The 21213-nt window shown below is 44.6% G+C and overlaps 1 pseudogene; it reads right to left on the bottom strand.

The window, feature by feature from the left end:
* LOC122077573 overlaps positions 1 to 21213 on the bottom strand; it is a 29331-nt pseudogene that overhangs the window by 4240 nt on the left and 3878 nt on the right.

The following is a 21213-nucleotide window of genomic DNA, read 5'->3' as shown; positions in this document are numbered from 1 at the left end:
AAAGGTAATGTCACCAAAGTTAAGAAAATGGTAGTAACCTAGAGGTTCCTAAGCCCAAAGATAAGGGGATTTCAAAAGGTATTGTTCTTTTCACAGTAATTATGGATTTACAAAAGGACCAGTGCATTCTTAGTCCAAAGAATAGGAATGTAGTTGCGACTGTGACTCTTGTATGGTTATTATTGTCCTATTGACATATTTATATGTATATTTTGAACATAAAGATATACATTTTTAATGGAAAAGATATGATAGAACTGAGTGAAATCCACCAAAGTGGTAGATTCAATTCGATTGTATCTTCCCCAACAGTAAAGATGATACTTTTCCAAAGGTTATGTCATCAAGGTTTGAGGATAATTATTCATATTTCAGAAAGGGACATTGAATTAGGAGTTCTTTTGCCTAAAGGTGATTGAATTCTGAAATTAGTGTTGTTTTCACAGTTAAAAGAAGAATATAATAGCATCAGCTAATTCCTGTCCCAAAGGATAGGGATACATTTCTAGTTGTAACTCTTATTTAAAATATATTGATGGTGTTACATGCTTTTATATTATGATTTATATTTTGATATTTGACATATATTGTGTTATTGTTATTGCTATAGTAGGATGGTCAGTCCTTCAAGTTATGTATCTTCCATCCCAAGCTCACTGGTAACAACTATCAAAAGTGGGTGAAGGAATTAGAATTGCATTTAGGTCTTCTTGAGTTAGACTTAGCACTTAGAGAGCCTAAACCTGAGCCTCTCACAGAAGTGTTGAAAGGACCAAGTTTAAGAAATGGACTAAAGCAAACAGAAAGTGCATACTGGTTTTAAAAAAGGCAGTTCCTAAAATTATATATGGGAACATAGAGATCAAAGACACTGCAAAAGAATTCCTGGATGCTATTAAAGTTAGATTTCAACACAACAAGAAAGCTGAGAAAATCACATTGATGACCAAGCTAATAAATACAAGGTATGATGGATGTGGGAGTGTTAGAGAATACATTTTGGGTGTAGCTACTGATGCTGGTAAACTTAAGGATCTTGGAATACAGATCGATGAAGAATATATTGTACACATTGCACTGAATACCCTCCCTAGTCAGTATAAGGTTATCCAATCTACTTATATTGCACTGAAGGATGATTGGAGCCTAAATGAGTTCATTTCCATTTGCACTCAAGAGGAAGAAAAATTGAAACAAACTAAGTTTGAGAATGGACATGCAAGTTTCCACAAGGGATCTTCTGGTGGACCAAGCAGAAGGAACAATAATTTTTTCAACAGAGGAAGCGTCAAGCCATATGATAGGACTAATAGCTCTCAAGAACTTAACATATGTCAAAAGGCTCAGGATGAAGAGAAGACCAACAACGTAAAGTGTTTCTGGTGCCATAAAAAAGGACATGTGAGAGTGTTTTTTGTGCCATAAGAAAAGACATGTGAAGAATGACTGCTTTATTTTCAAGAAATGGTTAGAGAAGAGGAAGAATTCTGGGGCTGATAAGCAGGATGATGCCAAGAAAGGGTGAGGTAGACTGATCACCAGCAATTGAGAGCAAGTAAAAATTGGTTCCATCCAGTAGTTAGGATTTCTTTATATACAGTTATTTGAAATGCTTGATTAGTGGGAGTAATGGTTTTGTTTAGTATTTGTCAGCAATTGAGAGCAAGTAAAAATTGGTTCCATCCAGTAATTAGGATTTCTTTATATACAGTTATTTGAAATGCTTGATTAGTGGGAGCAATGGTTTTGTTTAGTATTTGTTTATGTTTTAAACCTCAGCCCGTATGTTTTGGGGCACAGTTTGATGAATTATAGTTAAGTTTTAACATTTACATTATGCATAGTTATTTCTTATATTATTTGGTTTATGTTTTCATTTGAGAATGTTTTTATTAAGACAGTATTTGTCACAGTTCATAGGCAATATTTACCACAGTTTATAGGAGGAAAGCCACAGTTAGATATTAACCACAGATCAAAGGTGATTTACCACAGTGAAGGTTAATATCACAGTTAAGGACCTACATGGAATGACAACAGTGTAATTTGAAGATATGTCAATATTTCTATGATGGTATCCCACATAGATTCGTGTTAAGAAACTTACTTATGTTTGTAATAACAGAAAGTTGTATGCCGTATATTGAGGTGTATCTTCTGCTGTTATTCGATGTGAGTGGTTTTTCAACTGAATCACAGTAAGAGTGGTTAATGTAATAAGATGCTATGGTCACACCAATATAAAAGACATCCTTATAATTAATGTAGCCTAAGTGGGAGATTGTTGGATTTATGAGCTAAATTAATTATTCGGGTTGATTAAATGGGTGAAAGTCAAATTGCATGAACCGGTTCAGTCCACTCTCAAGTTTAAGGATATGCTGGCTGAACCCATTGTGGTTTAGGGTTTTGAGTGCAAGACAGTATTATAAATACTAGGTTTTGGGTCCCTACAGCCATTATTCACTCTTCCCCACTTTACCACTAAAGTGAGAGAACTGAGGTTTAAAGGGTTGTAGAAGATCCATAGCCAAGCCAAAAGAGCAAAAGTGGGAGTGACCAATGTCAATCTTCTTCAACATACTTGGTGAAAGGTACAATTAGATCCTTTATAATTTTATTAGATTCATGTTCTTATTTTTCTGTGTGATTTCTTCAACATACTTGGTGAAAGATACAATTAGATCCTTTATAATTTTATTAGATTCATGTTCTTGTTTCTCTGTGTGATTTCTTCAATTGGGGTTTTGGATTTGTACCCATAGTCAGTCCTAACAAAACCAAGGATAAAATGCTGCAAAAGAAAGCCTATTCATATATCCAAAATCAGAACAAATTAGAAGAACACTACTAGTAAGTCCAGAGAAGACAGAGGGAATTGCCTACTAAAGCACAATCTTATTGTAAAACAAGAAAATAGGAAACAGAGGGATTTAAACCGAACCCGCTTGACCTGGCAGCATCCTTCCACATAATAAGATCGGATATCAGTAGCCCAGTACGATCTAGGCTACTTTGATCTTCACCGCTGCTTCCTGCGTATCAAGAAATAAGCATCAAAACGCTAAGAACCAGCGTCATAAAAAAGGGGTGGGTTGTGGGGAGGTGAAGAAGAAAAATGCAAGATGAGGAACTGAAAATCTGAATATACTTGGGAATAAGCTTGAAGAATGAGTTTCTCCCTTCGATACGGATTACCAGCTTTCTTCTCCTTGGTTTCCCAACCTTATCTCCCAGACCCACAACCCTCTCTTCTTAGATCTCTAGTCATTCGCCTCCGAGACTTCCTTGAGTTTCTTGGGAGGAACAGGTCAGCAGAGCCATGGAAGCAAATCTGCTCTTGCAACGTCTGCAATGGCCTACCGGCTCAAGGGCTTCTTCCGCCATTTCCGTTCTTTCAAGGAGCTTGGTTCTGGATCGTCGAAGAGGGGAAAGAGAAAGGAGTAACAGCTCTTGAAGAGGAAGAGAGTTGGTTGACGATCTCAAATAGAGATGAGGAGGCGAAGGGGTTTTCTCGGTTGGGGAGAAGGGACGGAATGGGATCAAGAGCGAAATTTTCGGCTTCGACAGCTAAAACCCCGATCGCAGGAAGAGGAGAAATAGATTTGCTTGGCAGGCGAAGCTAGATAGATGAGATGGGGAGTAGAATCCATGGCTGCATGCCTCACTGGCTGGCTGGAGTAACAGTTCTTGAAGAGGAAGAGATTTGGTTGACGATCTCAAATAGAGATGAGAAGCGAAGGGGTAATTTTCGAAGAGCGAGATTTTTGGTTTAGATACCTAAAACCCCGATCGCAGGAAGAGGAGAAATAGGTTTGCTTGGCAGGCGGGGCCAGATAGGAGAATCCATGGCTGGATGCATCTTCACCGATTGGCTTGTGTTGGGTTGAAGGAGGAGGAGAGGAGGAGAGGAGGAGAGAAGGAGAGGAGGAGACGAAGAAGAGGCTGAAAGGGAGTGTTGCTGGCTTTCCAGTCGTCTGATATTTCTGAGTTCACCCGTTTAAATTTTTGGGTGAGATTAGTAGCCGTTTGAATTTTTTGCTTTGCCGTTTTTACCCTTGAGGACTAGAAAAGACAAACGATGAGAATCGAACGGCGATTTTTTTGTTCCTTTTGGTTCGGTTGGTGTAGTCGATTTGGAAGACCAATAAGCCTTTATTTTTTCGGATTCTGGAACAACTTGTGTGCAGAGACCACGCAAGCTGATAGCCTTCATTTTTCTTATTATAAGTGGCAATGTATTTTTTTCAGGAGTGTATTGTACAATAACACCTCCTTGTTTCTATCTCTCTCCTCTCCTATAAAATGACATCTTTATCTCATGTTAGATTAAGAGAGAGTCCAGAGAACACTAGGGTACTTACACTCTTGAAGAGAAAAGTCAATCCTTAGTAATAAATATGCTATCCTCTTTTTTTTTTTTTTTTTTTTACGTTACCCTGTAAGTGTTGGAGAAAAGTGCATAATTTTGTAAAGGGAAATTCAAAAGTGAGTTAGTATGTAATTTTTTCAAAAAAATATATAAAGATCTTACTCTCTCCAGGCATCCAAAGCTATTGTTTAGCTTGGATTTTTTTTTTAACACGGATATATTGCTAACGGTAGTAGGCATGGTTTAAAAAAATCCATTCAAAACTGGCAAAATCATCCAACCTAGATTTCTTAACTCCTCGTTTGTTAGGATATGAATGTACTTAAATCTTCATTTTCGACTATTTTTCTTCCTTTTAACTAGTGAAATAATAAAAAAAATCAATGGAACTTACTTTTTGGAATAGAAACCACGTTACTTTTAAATAATAAAAAACGAATCCTATAATTGCAGATATATGGAAAGTTTTGCTTCTTCCTAAGTCCATTTTCTAGGGTTTGGCCTATTTCCACAAATTCCTAATTGATTCTGATCCAATTCGAATTGGAAATAAATAGAGACTAGTTTCATGCCCTATTCTAGGTTTCAAACTTTGGTTGTAGATTATTAGCTCTTTCACCATAGGTAATGCATTATTCACAACTAGAGCAATGGTTTCCCCAAGGTTCATTTAGGTTTTTTTTTTTTTTTTTTTTTTTATCATTTATGTTTTTGTTTATGACCTATTTATAAATAACAAATAATGAAAATTGAAGTTTTATCTAAAAATAAAAATCATTTGGTCACTATTAGACATTTTTATAGGCAAGTATTGTATAAGGAGAGAAGAAAAAAAAATAGATTTTAAGAAAAGGCACCACATAAAACCCCCCCTTTAGATAGACCTTAAAGAAGGTTGCATAGTTCTAGGGGTGAAAGTTTGACCCTGACAACTCGAACTCACCTTGAATCCGAACAGAGCTTGGGTTAAGTTTCTGACCTTGAGGCCAGGTTAGGTTGAAAAACCCCAACGGTTAAGGTGGGGTTGGTGAGGGTTGAGGCCTTAGCCCAGCCCAACCCGACCCAACTCGACCCGAAAGTTAACGCTGAACTTTTATATTAGAATTTAAGGCTCCTATTGGTATTTCATTTTTCTATAATTTTTTTAATATATAAGATATGAATGGCAAAGCAAGTCAATCAAGATTAATCCAACCATTACAGATGCCAGGGTCAGCTCAGCCCAGCCCAACGCGACCTAACCTAACCCAACTCAACCATGACACAATTAGGGCCGGGTTGGGTTGATATAAACCCGATAGGGTTGGGTTGGGGCTAGGTTGAATTTTGAGGACCTAGGGTTGAGTTAGGTTTTAAGAAACCCGGCCCAACCCAGCCCTGTTTCGCCCCTACATAGTCCCATGGCCAAGTGGACCATAGTTTAAAAAACTAGATTGGGATCAATGAAATTTCTAGATCAATATCAATTTCGACTGATCTTAAGTCTTGAGTCTTGACAGATCTGATCGAAAGTGGTACAACCCAAGGGTAAAAGTGTCACACCCCGTTCACACTGAACCGGAGCGGTGACCGAGTTAACACCGGTTAACCCAAACCTGCCAGGATCATCAGATACTGTATTCCACCACAGCATACACACACTAACATCAACTCATCAAATCAGCGGAAGACTAAGTTTTACCTGTAATAATTCCCATATACCTGATACCCAAATGGCGATACCATAATTATATACATTTGGGCCCGAAGGCATGATATATATACACAAAAAGAATAAAGTTTGAATATCAAATATATACAGGAAATTATCAAAAACATCAGAGTACACAGCCCGGCATCGGTATCAAGGCTGGAGCTCAGCTCGGCCTCAGAACCGCTGCCCCGCAACACAGCTCTCACACGCGCAGTCTATGCCGTGCTCAAACTCCTCAGGGGTCCATCAGTCCTCCTCAGGAAACTCGACTGTGGGACCCACCCCCTGCTCCTCAGATGCCTGACCTGCAAAATCATCTAAAAAGGGGTGCACACGTGGAATGAGCTCACTAGCTCAGTAAGTAGAGAGGTGGACCACACACAACAGTCCACACAACACAACACATCATATGCACTACATGTCATGCACTTCATTTTAAATCACATACACCTAATCAACATTACTAAGTCTTTGGTTTTTTTAGTGCTACTACAACCACAGTGCGCGTATACTCCGGGTACGAGCCGCGAACTCCCTCCCGCGATACGCCCATAGGGCTGTTGCAGAAGGCCCACCGTGAGCACTCGGAAAAATAAAAACAATGCCGTCCACCGGCTCTCAACTGAAATGTAAATAATTTAAATGACAGTGCTGACTCCAGCAATTTAAAAGCAGTACGATTGGCCCTCTTGAAATACCACCGGGGTTGCCGACTGTCCTACACAACTCGCCGGGCGTAATGCCTAACCGCCATAGTGTCCGACAACCGCGACCCCTGCTTCCCCCCAAATGGCAACCCAACACCTGAACCCCTGTTGGGAAGGGTCGTAGCACGGGATGGTGAGAATCCTAATACCGCATGCTCCTATATGCAGTACGACTGCATAGTGCCTCCGTGTCCCATACCACGGGCCACCAATGCATTCGTTTTCAAGCCGACCATGGCATCTAGTCTATCAAGGCATTATGCAACATGATGTACACATTCCACATATAACATCACATTCAATTTGCATTTGAAAAGTAAACATAGCATAAGTGCACATCGAAGTGTGAAATGACTAATCTATATAGCATATTCATGATGACATGACTAAATTAGATATAGTTATATGAATTCCAAACAAATGCCTTGAAATAGGCCAAACGTCCTCTCTCCACTTACTTGTAGCGTACACGAAGTCTCGTTCGGTACGGGCGAGATCCGGAGCGAATCGGGTATGATTTGGTGAACCTAACATAATTGAGCGGGGTTAGTACTTCACCATTTTAGAATCAAAATTAATGAAATCCGACTTCAAAATCGTGTTTAGAACGTCGAAAGAAGGTCACACGTCCGATTTGGGCTCAATCGGACCCCCGGATCACCCTCGGGGCCACACGGGTGGGTGTCAGACAGGTGGGTAGGGACCCACCGGTCCAACCCGCCGGTTTGGGACCGGCGGGTAGGGACCCGCCGGTAGGACCCGCCGGTCCTACCCGTCGGTTTGGCCAGGGACCCCCTGGCCCTCTCGGGTGGGTGTCTCGGGTGGGTAGGGACCCACCGGTTGTACCCGCCGGTTTTGGCGGAAAAACCCCAGTTTCTTCTCCACTTCCTCCATTCCTTGGGGATCCAAATAGGGCTTTTCCCCACCCATTCTTCACACCTTTAAAGTCCTATATGATGGTTCTAGCTTAGATCTAAGTTAGATTCGAGTGAGGGGAACCATCTTACCTTCTTTGCTCAAAAATGACTTCGAACTCTCCAAATCACTTCCAACTCACAATGCTCCTTCTACCTTGTCAATATCTCTTCAAATCCTTCAAGATCAACACAATAATCATCTATTAAACCTTAGATTCAACATTTCAAAGGGTGTTTACAAGATCTTGAGAAACCATACTCGAATCAAGGGTTTAGAGCGTGGGTATGGTTAATGTTCATAAAACCCAGCTTTTCTTACCTCCAACTGTAGATCTCGAGTTGAAGATTACTCTTCCGGCACCGGAATGGCAAGATCGAGCTTCGGCGCCGCTGAAATCTTCCCTTTCTTCCTCTTCCTTTCTTCTTCCCTTTCTTTTTCTCTCTCCTCTGTACTTTTCTCCCAAACGTACGGGGGTAATAAAAGGAAAGAAGGAAATCATAAAGTCTTATATATACTATTCCTACTTAAGTGAATAGTGTCGGATGGGTCACACAGGTGGGTGGGGTACCCACCGGTCATACTCATCCGAGAGTCAAAACTTGGGATTTTGACCGGGCTCTGACCTCGGCTCGGACCCTACCCCAAGCATACAATGTAGCATACGTACATAATCTTAAAAATACGGATATAATACCTGTTCTATCCGTACATAGCCTTATGGTGGGTGCACGTACACGGTTTGGGTACTCCCGTCTCTTCTGGCACTGGCTCTGACTTGTCGGGCCAGCCGGTGTTTAAGGTCACCCGTGCCATCATAGCCCATAAGGAACCCGCTCTAACATCCTCTGGCTCGGTTCCTGCATGGTTCAACCGGTTCAACCGCGAAATCAGACCGGGTTTAAGAAGCGGGATATTACATTACCCCCCCTTCTGAAAAATTTCGTCCTCGAAATTGCGTACCTGGTTGATAAAAAAGATGAGGGTACTTGGCTCGCATTTCTTCTTCTACCTCTCAGGATGCTTCTTTAAGTGAATGGTCAGCCCATCGCACCTTTACATAGGAAATGGAGCGGTTACGAAGGGTTTTCACCTTACGGTCCAAAATTTCAGCTGGCTGCTCTGTATAGGTCATATCAGCTTCTAGGTACCCTGGTTCCACGGGTAGTACATGAGATGGATCATGCACGTACTTCTTCAGCATGGATATATGGAATACATTGTGAACATTTCCAAGCGAAGGTGGCAGAGCAAGCATGTAGGCTACTGAGCCAACCCGGGACAAGATCTCAAATGGTCCCATGTATCTTGGGCTCAACTTCCCCTTTCTGTGAAACCTTTGCAAACCTTTAGTAGGAGAGATCTTGAGAAATACCTTTTCTCCTGGCTGAAATTCAATCTCCTTCCTGCGGGTGTCCGCATAGCTCTTTTGACGGGACTGAGCTGCTTTAATCCGTTCTCTAATAACGTCGACCTTGTCACAAGTCATTTGGATCATCTCAGGTCCTAACATTCGACGTTCACCTACGTCATCCCAATACAAAGGGGTTCTGCACTTTCTGCCATATAACGCCTCATATGGAGCCATCCCAATTGTAGCTTGGTAACTATTATTATATGCAAACTCCATAAGAGGTATATATTCTTCCCAGCTGCCACTCATCTCCATTGCACACGCCCTGAGCATGTCTTCCAATATCTGTATGGTTCGCTCCGACTGACCGTCCGTCTGTGGGTGAAAAGCTGTACTCAAGTTCAGTTGCGATCCCAAGGCACGCTGTAAGCTTTTCCAAAATCTGGAAGTGAACCTTGGGTCCCTATCTGAAACAATGCTCACTGGCACTCCATGTAAACGCACTATGTTGTCCATGTAAAGTTGTGCTAGTTTGGCCATGGAGAACTTGGTCTTGATAGGAATGAAATGAGCAGTCTTGGTAAGCCGATCCACAATCACCCATATCGCATCCATTCCCTTAGGTGTACCTGGTAGTCCGGTGACGAAATCCATTGTAATCCTTTCCCACTTCCATTCTGGTACTGGGAGTGGCTGAAGGGTACCATAAGGTCGATGCCTCTCAGCTTTCACCTTCTGGCAGGTAAGACAAGTCGCCACATACAAAGCTATGGTGACTTTCATGCTTGGCCACCAGTAACTCTGTTTGAGGTCTTTGTACATTTTGGTACTTCCTGGGTGGAGTGAGTACTCGGAGCTGTGTGCTTCTCTCACGATTTTATCCTGTATATCCAAATCATCGGGTACACACAATCTGTCTCGAAACATTAATGCCCCATCACTGGCTAAAGTAAAATCTGGGTCGTTCATTGTTTGGTCTTGAACCTTAACCCTGATCCGCTGTAATTCAGGATCCAAAGGTTGCTTCACAATCACCTCTTGCCTAATTGCCGGATGCACCTGTAGAGCCGATAAGGATGCCGTCAACCATTTAAGGTTTTCTGGTTGAGGTTCAAGCTCTAGGGTTGCCCCTTCATACAAGAGGGTCTCTTCCATTAGCATCGCCTCTTGCACAAGTGGTGAGCTTACTGCTAAGCATGAAAGCGACACAGTCTGTGTCTTCCGACTCAATGCATCTGCCACTACATTAGCCTTGCCGGGATGATACTGAATATCGCAGTCATAATCCTTCATGAGTTCAAGCCATCTTCTCTGTCTCATATTCAAATCCTTCTGGGTGAAGAAGTATTTCAGGCTCTTGTGGTCACTGTATATCTCACACTTCTCCCCATACAAATAGTGTCGCCAGATCTTAAGGGCAAAAATGACTGCCGCTAGTTCCAAGTCATGAGTGGGGTAATTCTTCTCATATTCCTTTAGTTGTCGGGATGCATATGCTATTACCTTCCCGCGTTGCATGAGAACACAACCCAACCCAACTTTGGAAGCATCGGTATAGACCGTCATTCCACCTGTGCCTTCAGGAATAGTCAGCACAGGGGCGGTCACCAACTTTTCTTTCAATTCCTGGAAGCTCTTCTCACATTCCTCTGCCCAGTCGAATTTCACACCCTTTTTCGTCAACTTGGTCATTGGTGCTGAGATCCGAGCAAAATTCTCGATGAAACGCCGGTAATATCCAGCCAAACCCAGGAAGCTTCTAATTTCAGTAACATTCTTGGGACTTTCCCATTCCACTACTGCTTTTACCTTAGCAGGATCCACTTCGATTCCGGCTTTAGACACTACGTGCCCCAGGAATCCAACTTGTTCAAGCCAGAATTCACACTTGCTGTACTTGGCAAACAACTGTTGATCTCTCAACCTCTGTAATACCATTCTCAAGTGTTGAGTGTGCTCCTCTTCGGTCTTGGAGTAGATCAAGATATCGTCGATAAAAACAATTACCCATTTGTCGAGCACATCCTGAAATACTCGATTCATTAGATCCATAAATGCTGCCGGTGCATTGGTTAACCCGAAGGACAACACTAGGAACTCATAATGGCCGTATCGAGTCCTAAATGCTGTTTTGGGTATGTCACTACTCTTTATCTTGAGCTGATAATAGCCGGACCGAAGGTCTATCTTCGAAAATACTCTGGCTCCCTGCAACTGATCAAATAAATCATCAATGCGTGGCAACGGATACCGGTTCTTAATGGTTAGCTTATTCAACTCCCGGTAATCTATGCACATACGCAAACTACCATCCTTCTTCTTGACAAACAACACCGGGGCACCCCAAGGTGAAACACTTGGGCGAATAAACCCCTTCTCCAATAGTTCCTGTAACTGCATCTGCAACTCCTTCAATTCAGCTGGTGCCATCCTATATGGAGCCTTAGATACTGGAGCTGCTCCAGGAGTCAAGTCTATGGCAAACTCCAACTCTCTGTCAGGTGGTAAATGCATCAGATCATCTGGGAAAACATCGGGAAACTCTTTGACCACCTTTACTTCTTCTAGAGGTGTAACTCTTGCATCAACATCGAGTACCGAGGCTATGAAACCCTGACATCCACTTTCTAGCAACTTTACCGCTTGGAGAGCGGAGACGAGGACCTTCCTCACCCTTTTCATTGTATCTGCCCGGTACACCCACTCTTTCCCTTCGACACCTGTCACCTTAATCAGCCTTTCCGCACAGATCACATTAGCTCGATGAGCTGACAACCAATCCATACCCAGTATAACATCAAAATTCTGCATATTGAATTTAATGAGTTGCGCATCAAAGTTCTTCCCACTAATCTCCACCGGGCACGGTCCATACACTTCCTTCAACTGTGCACTTTTACCAGTAGGCATACTAACAATCATTCCATGGTCTAGGATCTTTGGTGACATCCCAAGCTTCCCCACAAATCTCTTAGATGCGAAGGAATGGGTAGCTCCTGAATCAAATAAAACATAGGCTGGTATGCCCGATATGGGTAGGATACCTAATATAACAATGTATATAATTTCAGCAGGTCATCAATATTAATCATAATGAACTTCTTAATTTAAAATGTACCTGCTACAACTTCTGTACTAGCCTCAGCTTCCTCGGCTGATAGGGCATACAGCCTTCCCTGCGGTTGATTGCCTCGAGGCAAGGGAGGTCGGTAAGCAGAGGGCTGACTGGAGGGCAAGGCTGGTCGGGACCGACAGTCTTTCGCATAATGCCCATAGGAATGGCAATTGAAGCAACGAATCTGAGACGTCGGAACTGGAGCGGGGCCCCTCTGCACTTGACCCGATGCAGATGAAGGTCGAGGTGGCCTTGGAGCTGTAGGAGCCACACTAGTGTTCGGGCGAATAGAGGTTGAACCCGAACCACCAACTGGCCTAGAAGGATAGCCAGATGGCCTATAGGGCTGCCTATACATAGGCCCCGAGCTATATGATCCACGGTATGCCTTGGAGGAATTCCCCACATCTGGGAATGGATTTGATCTCTTCCACAGTCCAGGAGTGAGGGACTGTTCACCCTTTTGCTTATCTTCCATTGTTTTGGCCTTCTGTACAATCTGGCCATATTCGGTCAAATCCAAGACTTCAAGCACCGACCCAATAGATGCTTTTAGGCCTTTTAGGAACCTTGCTGCCTTCTCTTCAGCTGTTCGCATATGCCTTGGGGCGAAATGGAACAAACTTTCAAATTGTTGCTGATATTCAAGAACAGTTTTACCTCCTTGAGTTAAGGCCATGAACTCAGTCTCCTTCCGATCTCTGAAACTGCGCGGATAATGGTTATCCAAGAACAACTCCTTAAACTGCTCCCAAGTAGGTTCTGGATGAGCAGCCATCAATATAGGCTTGGAAGCTTGCCACCACGAATTTGCCTCTTTCTTGAGTTGTAACCCAGCACAGATGAGCTTCTGGGCATCCGTGCATTCAAGCACCTCAAATATCTTCTCCAATTCTTGGATCCATTGATCCGGTTCTAGAGGATCACTCCCCACCTTAGAGAATACCGGCGGTAAGTTCCTCTTGAACGACTCTACCACCCTTGACGTATTACTCGTCGCCGGGAAGTTAGGAGCATAGGTAGGATAGTAGGCATAAGGATGAGGCATCCCATGCTGAGGAATACCGAATGGTGGGATTGGAGGTGTACCCACTTGTGGTCCCGTTCCCGACCCGACAGGTGGGTCTTGCGGAGTGTGTACCCGGGGAGGTTGACCCGGTTGAGAAAGATCCAACTGTTGCTGGATGGCAGTCATAAATGCTTGCTGTTGCTGAAGCATTTGTTGTTGGAAAGCTTGTTGGGACTGCTGAATTATTGTAGCAACATCTCCCGGTGTAATGACTGGTGGAGGGTCCGGGAGTGCAGTCATAGGTGGGTCCCGATGTGCCCCACCCTGACCATGGGTCTCTGCAGGTAATGGAGGCGAGGTATGCCCCACAGAACGGGCCCCTCTGGGATTTTGTGGTCGACCGACCCGACGAGGACCCCGCGAGGTACCTCGGGCATTACTACCGGATCTAGTACGTACCATCGTATCCTTGTACCTGGAACATATCACACACCATATTGGTTAAACACCATAGACTGATTTAGGCACATAATCATATGCCATTAGGTGAGGTGTTGTAGTGTATGATAGCCTGTAATTATTCATAGCTCAATTCCAAGATACAGGCAAAGTTCACAACATACATGCTAATGGTCCCACTTGACCGTAGCATATTGATCATAGGATTAATCTCCACCATAAAACCAATGCATTCATAATAGGAGAAAAGAAGGGAAAAGACAAAGAAGGAAAATTTTAAAAATTTTAAAAAATTTTCCCCTCTGTCCAAACCGGTGGGATGAACCGGCGGGTAGGGACCCGCCGGTCTGACCCGCCGGTCCCAGCACCCCCAAACCGGCGGGTGTCACCGGCGGGTAGGGACCCGCCGGTCTGACCCGCCGGTCTTGCCCGAGGTTAAAACGCGAACAGGGCCAAGAAGGCCCTGTTTCGACTATCACTCTCACTCTCTCCTTTCTCCTTCTTCCTTTCCCTCTTGGACGATTTTGGGAGTTTACCCGGCGCTCCTACTCGCGATTCCACTCATCCACACGGCGCCCTAGTGAAGAGTCAACTCGTCTTCATCCAAGTAAGTTCTTCTTCTTCTTCTTTTTCCAGAATTTCAAATTGGGTGAATTACTTGAATAGGATTTACTTTTTAGGCTTTCTTTCTCTATTTTTCACCATAGAATAGTCTTTCCATGTGTTTATGATGATTCTACTGTGCTCATTGGTAGCGTATAGGAATTATCTCTCTCTATTTGGAGAAAAAGCCCCAAATTGGTGCCCTAGGTTCCCAAATTTGGGGTTTCTTCCATCCTTACTGTTTTTCTCAAATTGACGTCTTCTATGTAATGCATTTCACTTGTTTTACGCTAGATATGAGTTAGATTGCATTGAATCATCCATTATGCTTGAAATCCTCATGTATTTCCATGAAAATCCCTATTTTGGCATTGGTTTCTTTGATTTTCATCCATAATTGTACTCATGGAGTTTCATAGTCCTTTTTGGGGTATATACTTGCAATTTCATCATCCCATTACTATGGCATTTCATTCTAGACCTAGGGTTTCAAGCTTTCTCTCCATTCCATTCCAATTTGCGCAATGGACTTGAATTTCCCCATTTCATTCATGCCTATTGCTTTTGCTGTCCTTTGCTGTCATTTTACTGTTTTGGCACGTTTCCATGCGTTGCCATCACCATGTTTCATGTCATAAGTTTTCTATCCTTCCTAGATCGTTGCCGTTCCCATTTTGCAGAAATTGGGTTTTGAATTTCCCCTTCTTTAATGCTGCTGTCTTTTCTTACTGTACTAACCCAACTTTCTTTACTTATTGTCAGGATGTCTTCACGCACCGGCAGAGGAACATCTTCCTCTGGTGTTCGACGCAAGACCACCGCTTCGAAGCGGAAAAGTGCGGAGACCAGCACTTCAGGTCATCGCACAGGGAGACCTGCACCTGCTCAGTCTGACCCTTCAGACTACGATGAGGAGCACTTCTCTAGTGCCGAGGCCGCAGCCAAATGGCCTATCTTCCTGAAGGGGCCAGTGTTGATGGAAAAGACCGTGGTAGTCGAGGACTTCCACAAGGCCCAGCTTCAGGAGAGGTTCTCAGCATTGGGCTGGGACACTATTCTTCAGGTGGACCGACCGTGCTACGATCAGCTCGTCCGTCGGTTTTATTGCAACTTGGAGGTGTCGTATCAGTACGGGGAACTCGCTGTCAGCAGTCTGGTGAAGGGAGTGGATATCCAGCTGACGGTAGACACCTTGGCCAGCATATTGGGTATATCGGCGGCGGGACACCGATACTACAGTCCCCCCAGGAGTAGGCCTCAGGGACCGTTCATGAGCATGGAGACACCGGACTTCATCTACGAGACCATATGCGGCAGCAGCAGTCGCCCGGAGTCCGAGACATCTTTCTTCCCTGAGGTCCGTCTCTTCGCCCGGTTGATCCAGTTCAACCTGCTCCCCAGAGGAGGTCATCGGAACCAGGTAGGTTTCATGGCGGCTTTTATAGCATTTTGTATTTTCACAGCCGCAGAGGGAGGCAGGGAGCACTTGTGCCTTCCCTATATCATCCTCAGAGCGATGGAGCACCATGCTTCCCACCCAGAGGACGGAGGATTCCCCTACGGCAGGATCCTCACTAGGATCTTCGAGTTCTTCGGGGTGGATCTGAGCGGAGAGGAGGGGAAGACTCCGGCTGATAGGTTCGATCGGAGCAACCTCTTGAAGATGGGTCTCCACACCCTCATGGATTCACCTCCTAGATCGGGAGCTCGGAGAGGTAGGGGTAGGAGGGCTGCCCCTGTAGAGGATGTCCTCATGGAGGAGGAGTCCAGTGAGGAGGACGAGGACTACGTTCCTCATGACGAGGAGGCGGATCTGATGGGCGGCAGCATCCCTGAGGAGGTGCCTCAGGAGTCGAGAGGTCCGGGTCCTAGTTCTTCCGGAGCTGCAGCCCCACCATATGGAGCCCCACCACCTGGGAGTGGTGACTACGACTATGAGGACAGGACAGCCTCCATGCGGGCATTGCAGGATGGCCAGGTCCAGATACTGAGGCGGCTGGACGAGATTGCCTCCCGGCAGATCACCTTGGAGGATTCCTTCCGTAGGCTGGGTCAGGACTTGGACACTAGGGCCAATGCTATTTCGGCAGATTATGGCCGGCTTCGGAGGGAGGTACAGGTGGTGAACGCGAGGTTCGATTATTACGATCACCGCTTCGATGTTAACTCCAGGCCTCCAGCGAACGTGGTGATCATCGACGACGATGACGACGCCCAGTGAGGCTTAGCTTGCCCACCCAGCTATTTATCCATTTTTTTCTCTTTTTTGTAGACCTTGTAGATTTATTTCTTCTCATTCCTTGTAATTGCGATGTAACTTGAATTTCATTTATGGAATGAAATATCTTTGGATAGTGGACTATTATGGTGTTTACATAGGTGGTGCTGTGATTTTTCTATTTGGGCTCTTTGTTATTATTATTATCTGTTGTTTATCAGGTTTTGTGTAAAATTTTTGGAAATCCCACTTTACGCCGTTATGCTGCCGAAATTTCGTCGAAATAGTACTCTATAGGTTATAGCACCAACCTAATTACCTTTTATCTACACTCACGCATGCCATGAATGCAACTTATAATATAACTCCATTTTTTTTTTATACTTCCTTTTCTTGACTTTTAATCTTTAAAGCTTTTATATTTGCCCAACCCCATTTTCCTATTATAGAATCTACGGGATTCTAATGGTATGCGGTGAGTGGAGCAGAGCATCACGCTCTGATACCACCGTTTGTCACACCCCGTTCACCCTGAACCGGAGCGGTGACCGAGTTAACACCGGTTAACCCAAACCTGCCAGGATCATCAGACACTGTATTCCACCACAGCATACACACACTAACATCAACTCATCAAATCAGCGGAAGACTAAGTTTTACCTGTAATAATTCCCATATACCTGATACCCAAATGATGATACCATAATTATATACATTTGGGCCCGAAGGCATGATATATATACACAAAAAGAATAAAGTTCAAATATCAAGTATATACAGGAATTTATCAAAATCATCAGAGTACACAGCTCGGCTCGGTAGTGGGGCTCAACACGGCCTCAAAACTGCTGTCCCACAGCACAGCTCTCACACGCGCAGTCTACGCCGTGCTCAAACTCCTCAGGGGTCCACCAGTCCTCCTCTGGAAACTCGACTGTGGGACCCACCCCATGCTCCTCAGATGCATGACCTGCAAAAGCATCTAAAAAGGGGTGCACACGTGGAATGAGCTCACTAGCTCAGTAAGTAGAGAGGTGGACCACACACAACAGTCCACACATCACAACACATCATATGCACTACATGCCATGCTATTCATTTTGATTCACATACACCTAATCCACATTACTAAGTCTTTGGTTTTAGTGCTATTACAACCACAGTGCGCGTATACTCCAGGTACGAGCCGCGAACTCCCTCCCGCGATACGCCCATAGGGCTGTTGGAGAAGGCCCACCGTGAGTACTCGGAAAAATAAAGACAATGCCGTCCACCGGCTCTCAACTGAAATGTAAATAATTTAAATGACAGTGCTGACTCCAGCAATTTAAAAGCAGTACGATTGGCCCTCTTGAAATACCACCGGGGTTGCCGACTGTCCTACATGACTCGCCGGGCGTAATGCCTAACCGCCACAGTGTCCGAAAATCGCGACCCCTGCTTCCCCCCAAATGGCAACCCAACACCTTAACCCCTGTTGGGAAGGGTCGTAGCACGGGATGGTGAAAATCCTAATACCGCATGCTCCTATATGTAGTACGACTGCATAGTGCCACCGTGTCCCATACCACGGGCCACCAATGCATTTGTTTCCAAGCCGACCATGGCATCTAGTCTACCAATGCATTATGCATCATGATGTCCACATTCAACATATAACATCTCATTCAATTTGCATTTGAAAAGTAAACATAGCATAAATGCACATCAATGTGTGAAATGACTATTCTATATAGCATATTCATGATGACATGACTAGATTAGATATGGTAATATGAATGCCAAACAAATGCCTTGAAACAAGGCCAAACGTCCTCTCTCCACTTACTTGTAGCGTACAAGGATTCCCGCTCGGTACGGGTGAGATCCGGAGCGAATCGGGTAGGCTTTGGTGAACCTAACAAAATTGAGCGGGGTTAGTACTTCACCATTTTAGAATCAAAATTAATGAAATCCGACGTCAAAATCGTGTTTAGAATGTCGAAAGAAGGTCCCACGTCCGATTTGGGCTCGATCGGACCCAAAAATCACATTCTGGCCACTCGGGTGGGTGTCTCAGGTGGGTGGTCTACCCACCGGTCCTACCCGCCGGTTTTGGACCGACGGGTATGGACCCACCGGTAGGACCAGCCGGTCCTACCCGCCGGTTTGGCCAGAACCCCTCTGGTCCTCTCAGGTGGGTGACACAGGTGGGTGGTCTACCCACCGGTCCTACCCGCCGGTTTTGGCGGAAAAACTCCAGTTTCTTCTCAACTTCCCCCATTCCTTGGGGACCCAAATAGGGCTTTTCTCAACCCAATCCTCACACCTTTAAAGTCCCATAGGAGGGTTCTAGCTTAGATCCAAGTTAGACTCGAGTGAGGGGAACCATCTTACCTGCTTTGCTCAAGAATGACTTCAAACCCTCCAAATCACTTCCAACTCACAATGCTCCTTCTACCTTGTCAATATCTCTTCAAATCCTTCAAGATCAACACATAAATCATCTATTAAACCTTAGACCAATCATTTCAAGAGGTGTTTACAAGATCTTAAGAAATCATACTCGAATCAAGGGTTTAAAGCGTGGGTTTGGCGAATGTTTATAAAACCCAGCTTTTCTTACCTCCAACTGTAGATCTCGAGTTGAAGATTACACTCCCGGCACCGGAATGGCAAGATCGAGCTTCGGCGCCGCTGAAATCCTTCCTTTCTTCTTCTTCCTTTCTTCTTCCCTTTCTTTTTCTCTCTCCTCTTTACTTTTCTCACCAAACGTACGGGGGTAATAAATGGAAAGAAAAGAAGTCATAAAGCTTTATATACTATTCCTATTTAAGTGAATAGTGATGGATGGGTCACTCAGGTAGGTGGGTGTACCCACCCGACATACCCACCCGAGAGTCAAAACTTGGGATTTTGACCGGGCTCTGACCTCGGCTCGGACCCTACCCCAAGCATACAATGTAGCATACGTATATAACCTTAAAATACGGATATAATACCTGTTCTATCCGTACATAGCCTTATGGTAGGTGCACGTACATGGTTTGGGCACTCCCGTCTCTTCTGGCACTGGCTCGGACTTGTCGGGCCAGCCGGTGTTTAAGGTCACCCGTGCCATCATAGCCCATAAGGAACTCGCTCTAACATCCTCTGGCTCGGTTCCTGCATGGTTAAACCGGTTCAACCACGAAATCAGACCGGGTTTAAGAAGCGGGATATTACACTTAGAGCCTAAGGAAGACGGTCCAACTAAGGTGCTACCCAAGCCAATCGAGAAGGTCGTAGAGTTCAAGGATGTAATGCCAAATGAGTTGCCCAAGAGACTTCCACCTAGGAGGGAGGTGGATCATGCCATTGAGTTGGAGCCAGGTGCCAAGCCACTAGCAATGGCACCATATAGAATGTCACCACCAGAACTGGAGGAGCTAAGGAAGCAACTCAAGGAATTGTTGGATGCGGGATTCATTCGCCCTTCTAAAGCTCCCTATGGTGCCCCGGTTCTTTTTCAACGGAAGCATGATGGATCGCTTCGACTATGCATCGACTACAGGGCATTGAACAAGGTAACAATCAAGAATAAGTATCCCATTCCTTTGATAGCAGATCTATTTGATAGACTTGGTGGGGCAAGGTACTTCACCAAGTTAGACTTACGATCGGGGTAGTACTAAGTCTGCATTGTGGAAGGTGATGAGCCAAAGACAACATGTGCAACGCGATATGGCTCATACGAGTTCTTGGTGATGCCATTCGGACTCACGAATGCCCCGGCTACATTTTGCACCCTTATGAACAAGATCTTCCACCCCTACCTCGATAAGTTCGTGGTGGTGTACTTAGACGACATCGTCGTCTATAGCAACACATTGGAGGAGCACGTTCAGCACTTGAAGATCATATTCAAGGAATTAAGGGACAATCAACTCTATGTCAAGAAGGAGAAATGTGCATTTGCACAAGAGGAAGTGATGTTCCTTGGTCACAAGATTAGAGGTGGAACCCTACAAATGGACGAGAGCAAGGTGCAGCTATCCAAGAATGGGAGGCACCAACTAAAGTGACTGAGCTAAGGTCTTTCCTTGGCTTAGTTAACTATTATCGGCGGTTTATTCAAGGTTACTCAAGAAGGGCAGCTCCACTTACAGACTTACTAAAGAAGAACCGACCATGGTTATGGTCAGACGCATGCAAAGAGGCCTTTGAGGACTTAAAGAAGGCTGTCATGGGGGAACCAGTGCTTACCCTACCCGACTATGGCAAACCATTTGAGGTGCACACAGATGCATCTGACTTTGCTATCGGTGGGGTGTTGATGCAAGAAAGGCACCCTATTGCCTATGAGAGCCGTAAGTTGAATGAGACAGAGCGGCGCTACACAGTCCATGAGAAGGAGATGACCGCGGTGGTGCATTGCCTAAGGACGTGGCGACACTACCTACTTGGGTCACGGTTTGTGGTGAAGACAGACAATGTTGCCACTAGTTACTTTCAAACCCAAAAGAAGTTAAGTCCTAAGCAAGCTAGATGGCAAGACTTCTTGGCAGAGTTTGACTTCGTCTTCGAATACAAGCCAGGTAAGGCCAACGAGGTGGCTGATGCGCTTAGTAGAAAGGTGGAGTTAGCTTCTCTTAGCCAACCGGAGGGGGAACTTTTAGAGTTGATCAAAGAGGGCCTCCAACATGATCCTATGGCTAAGAGCTTACTTGCTCTTACACGGGAGGGCAAGACACGAAGATTTTGGGAGCAAAATGGCTTGCTCTATGCTAAGAAGAGGAGACTCTACGTA

The sequence above is a fragment of the Macadamia integrifolia genome, chromosome 4 (genome assembly GCF_013358625.1).
Source record: "Macadamia integrifolia cultivar HAES 741 chromosome 4, SCU_Mint_v3, whole genome shotgun sequence".
NCBI lineage: Eukaryota > Viridiplantae > Streptophyta > Magnoliopsida > Proteales > Proteaceae > Macadamia > Macadamia integrifolia.
This window is presented reverse-complemented; position numbering and strand designations above follow the sequence as displayed.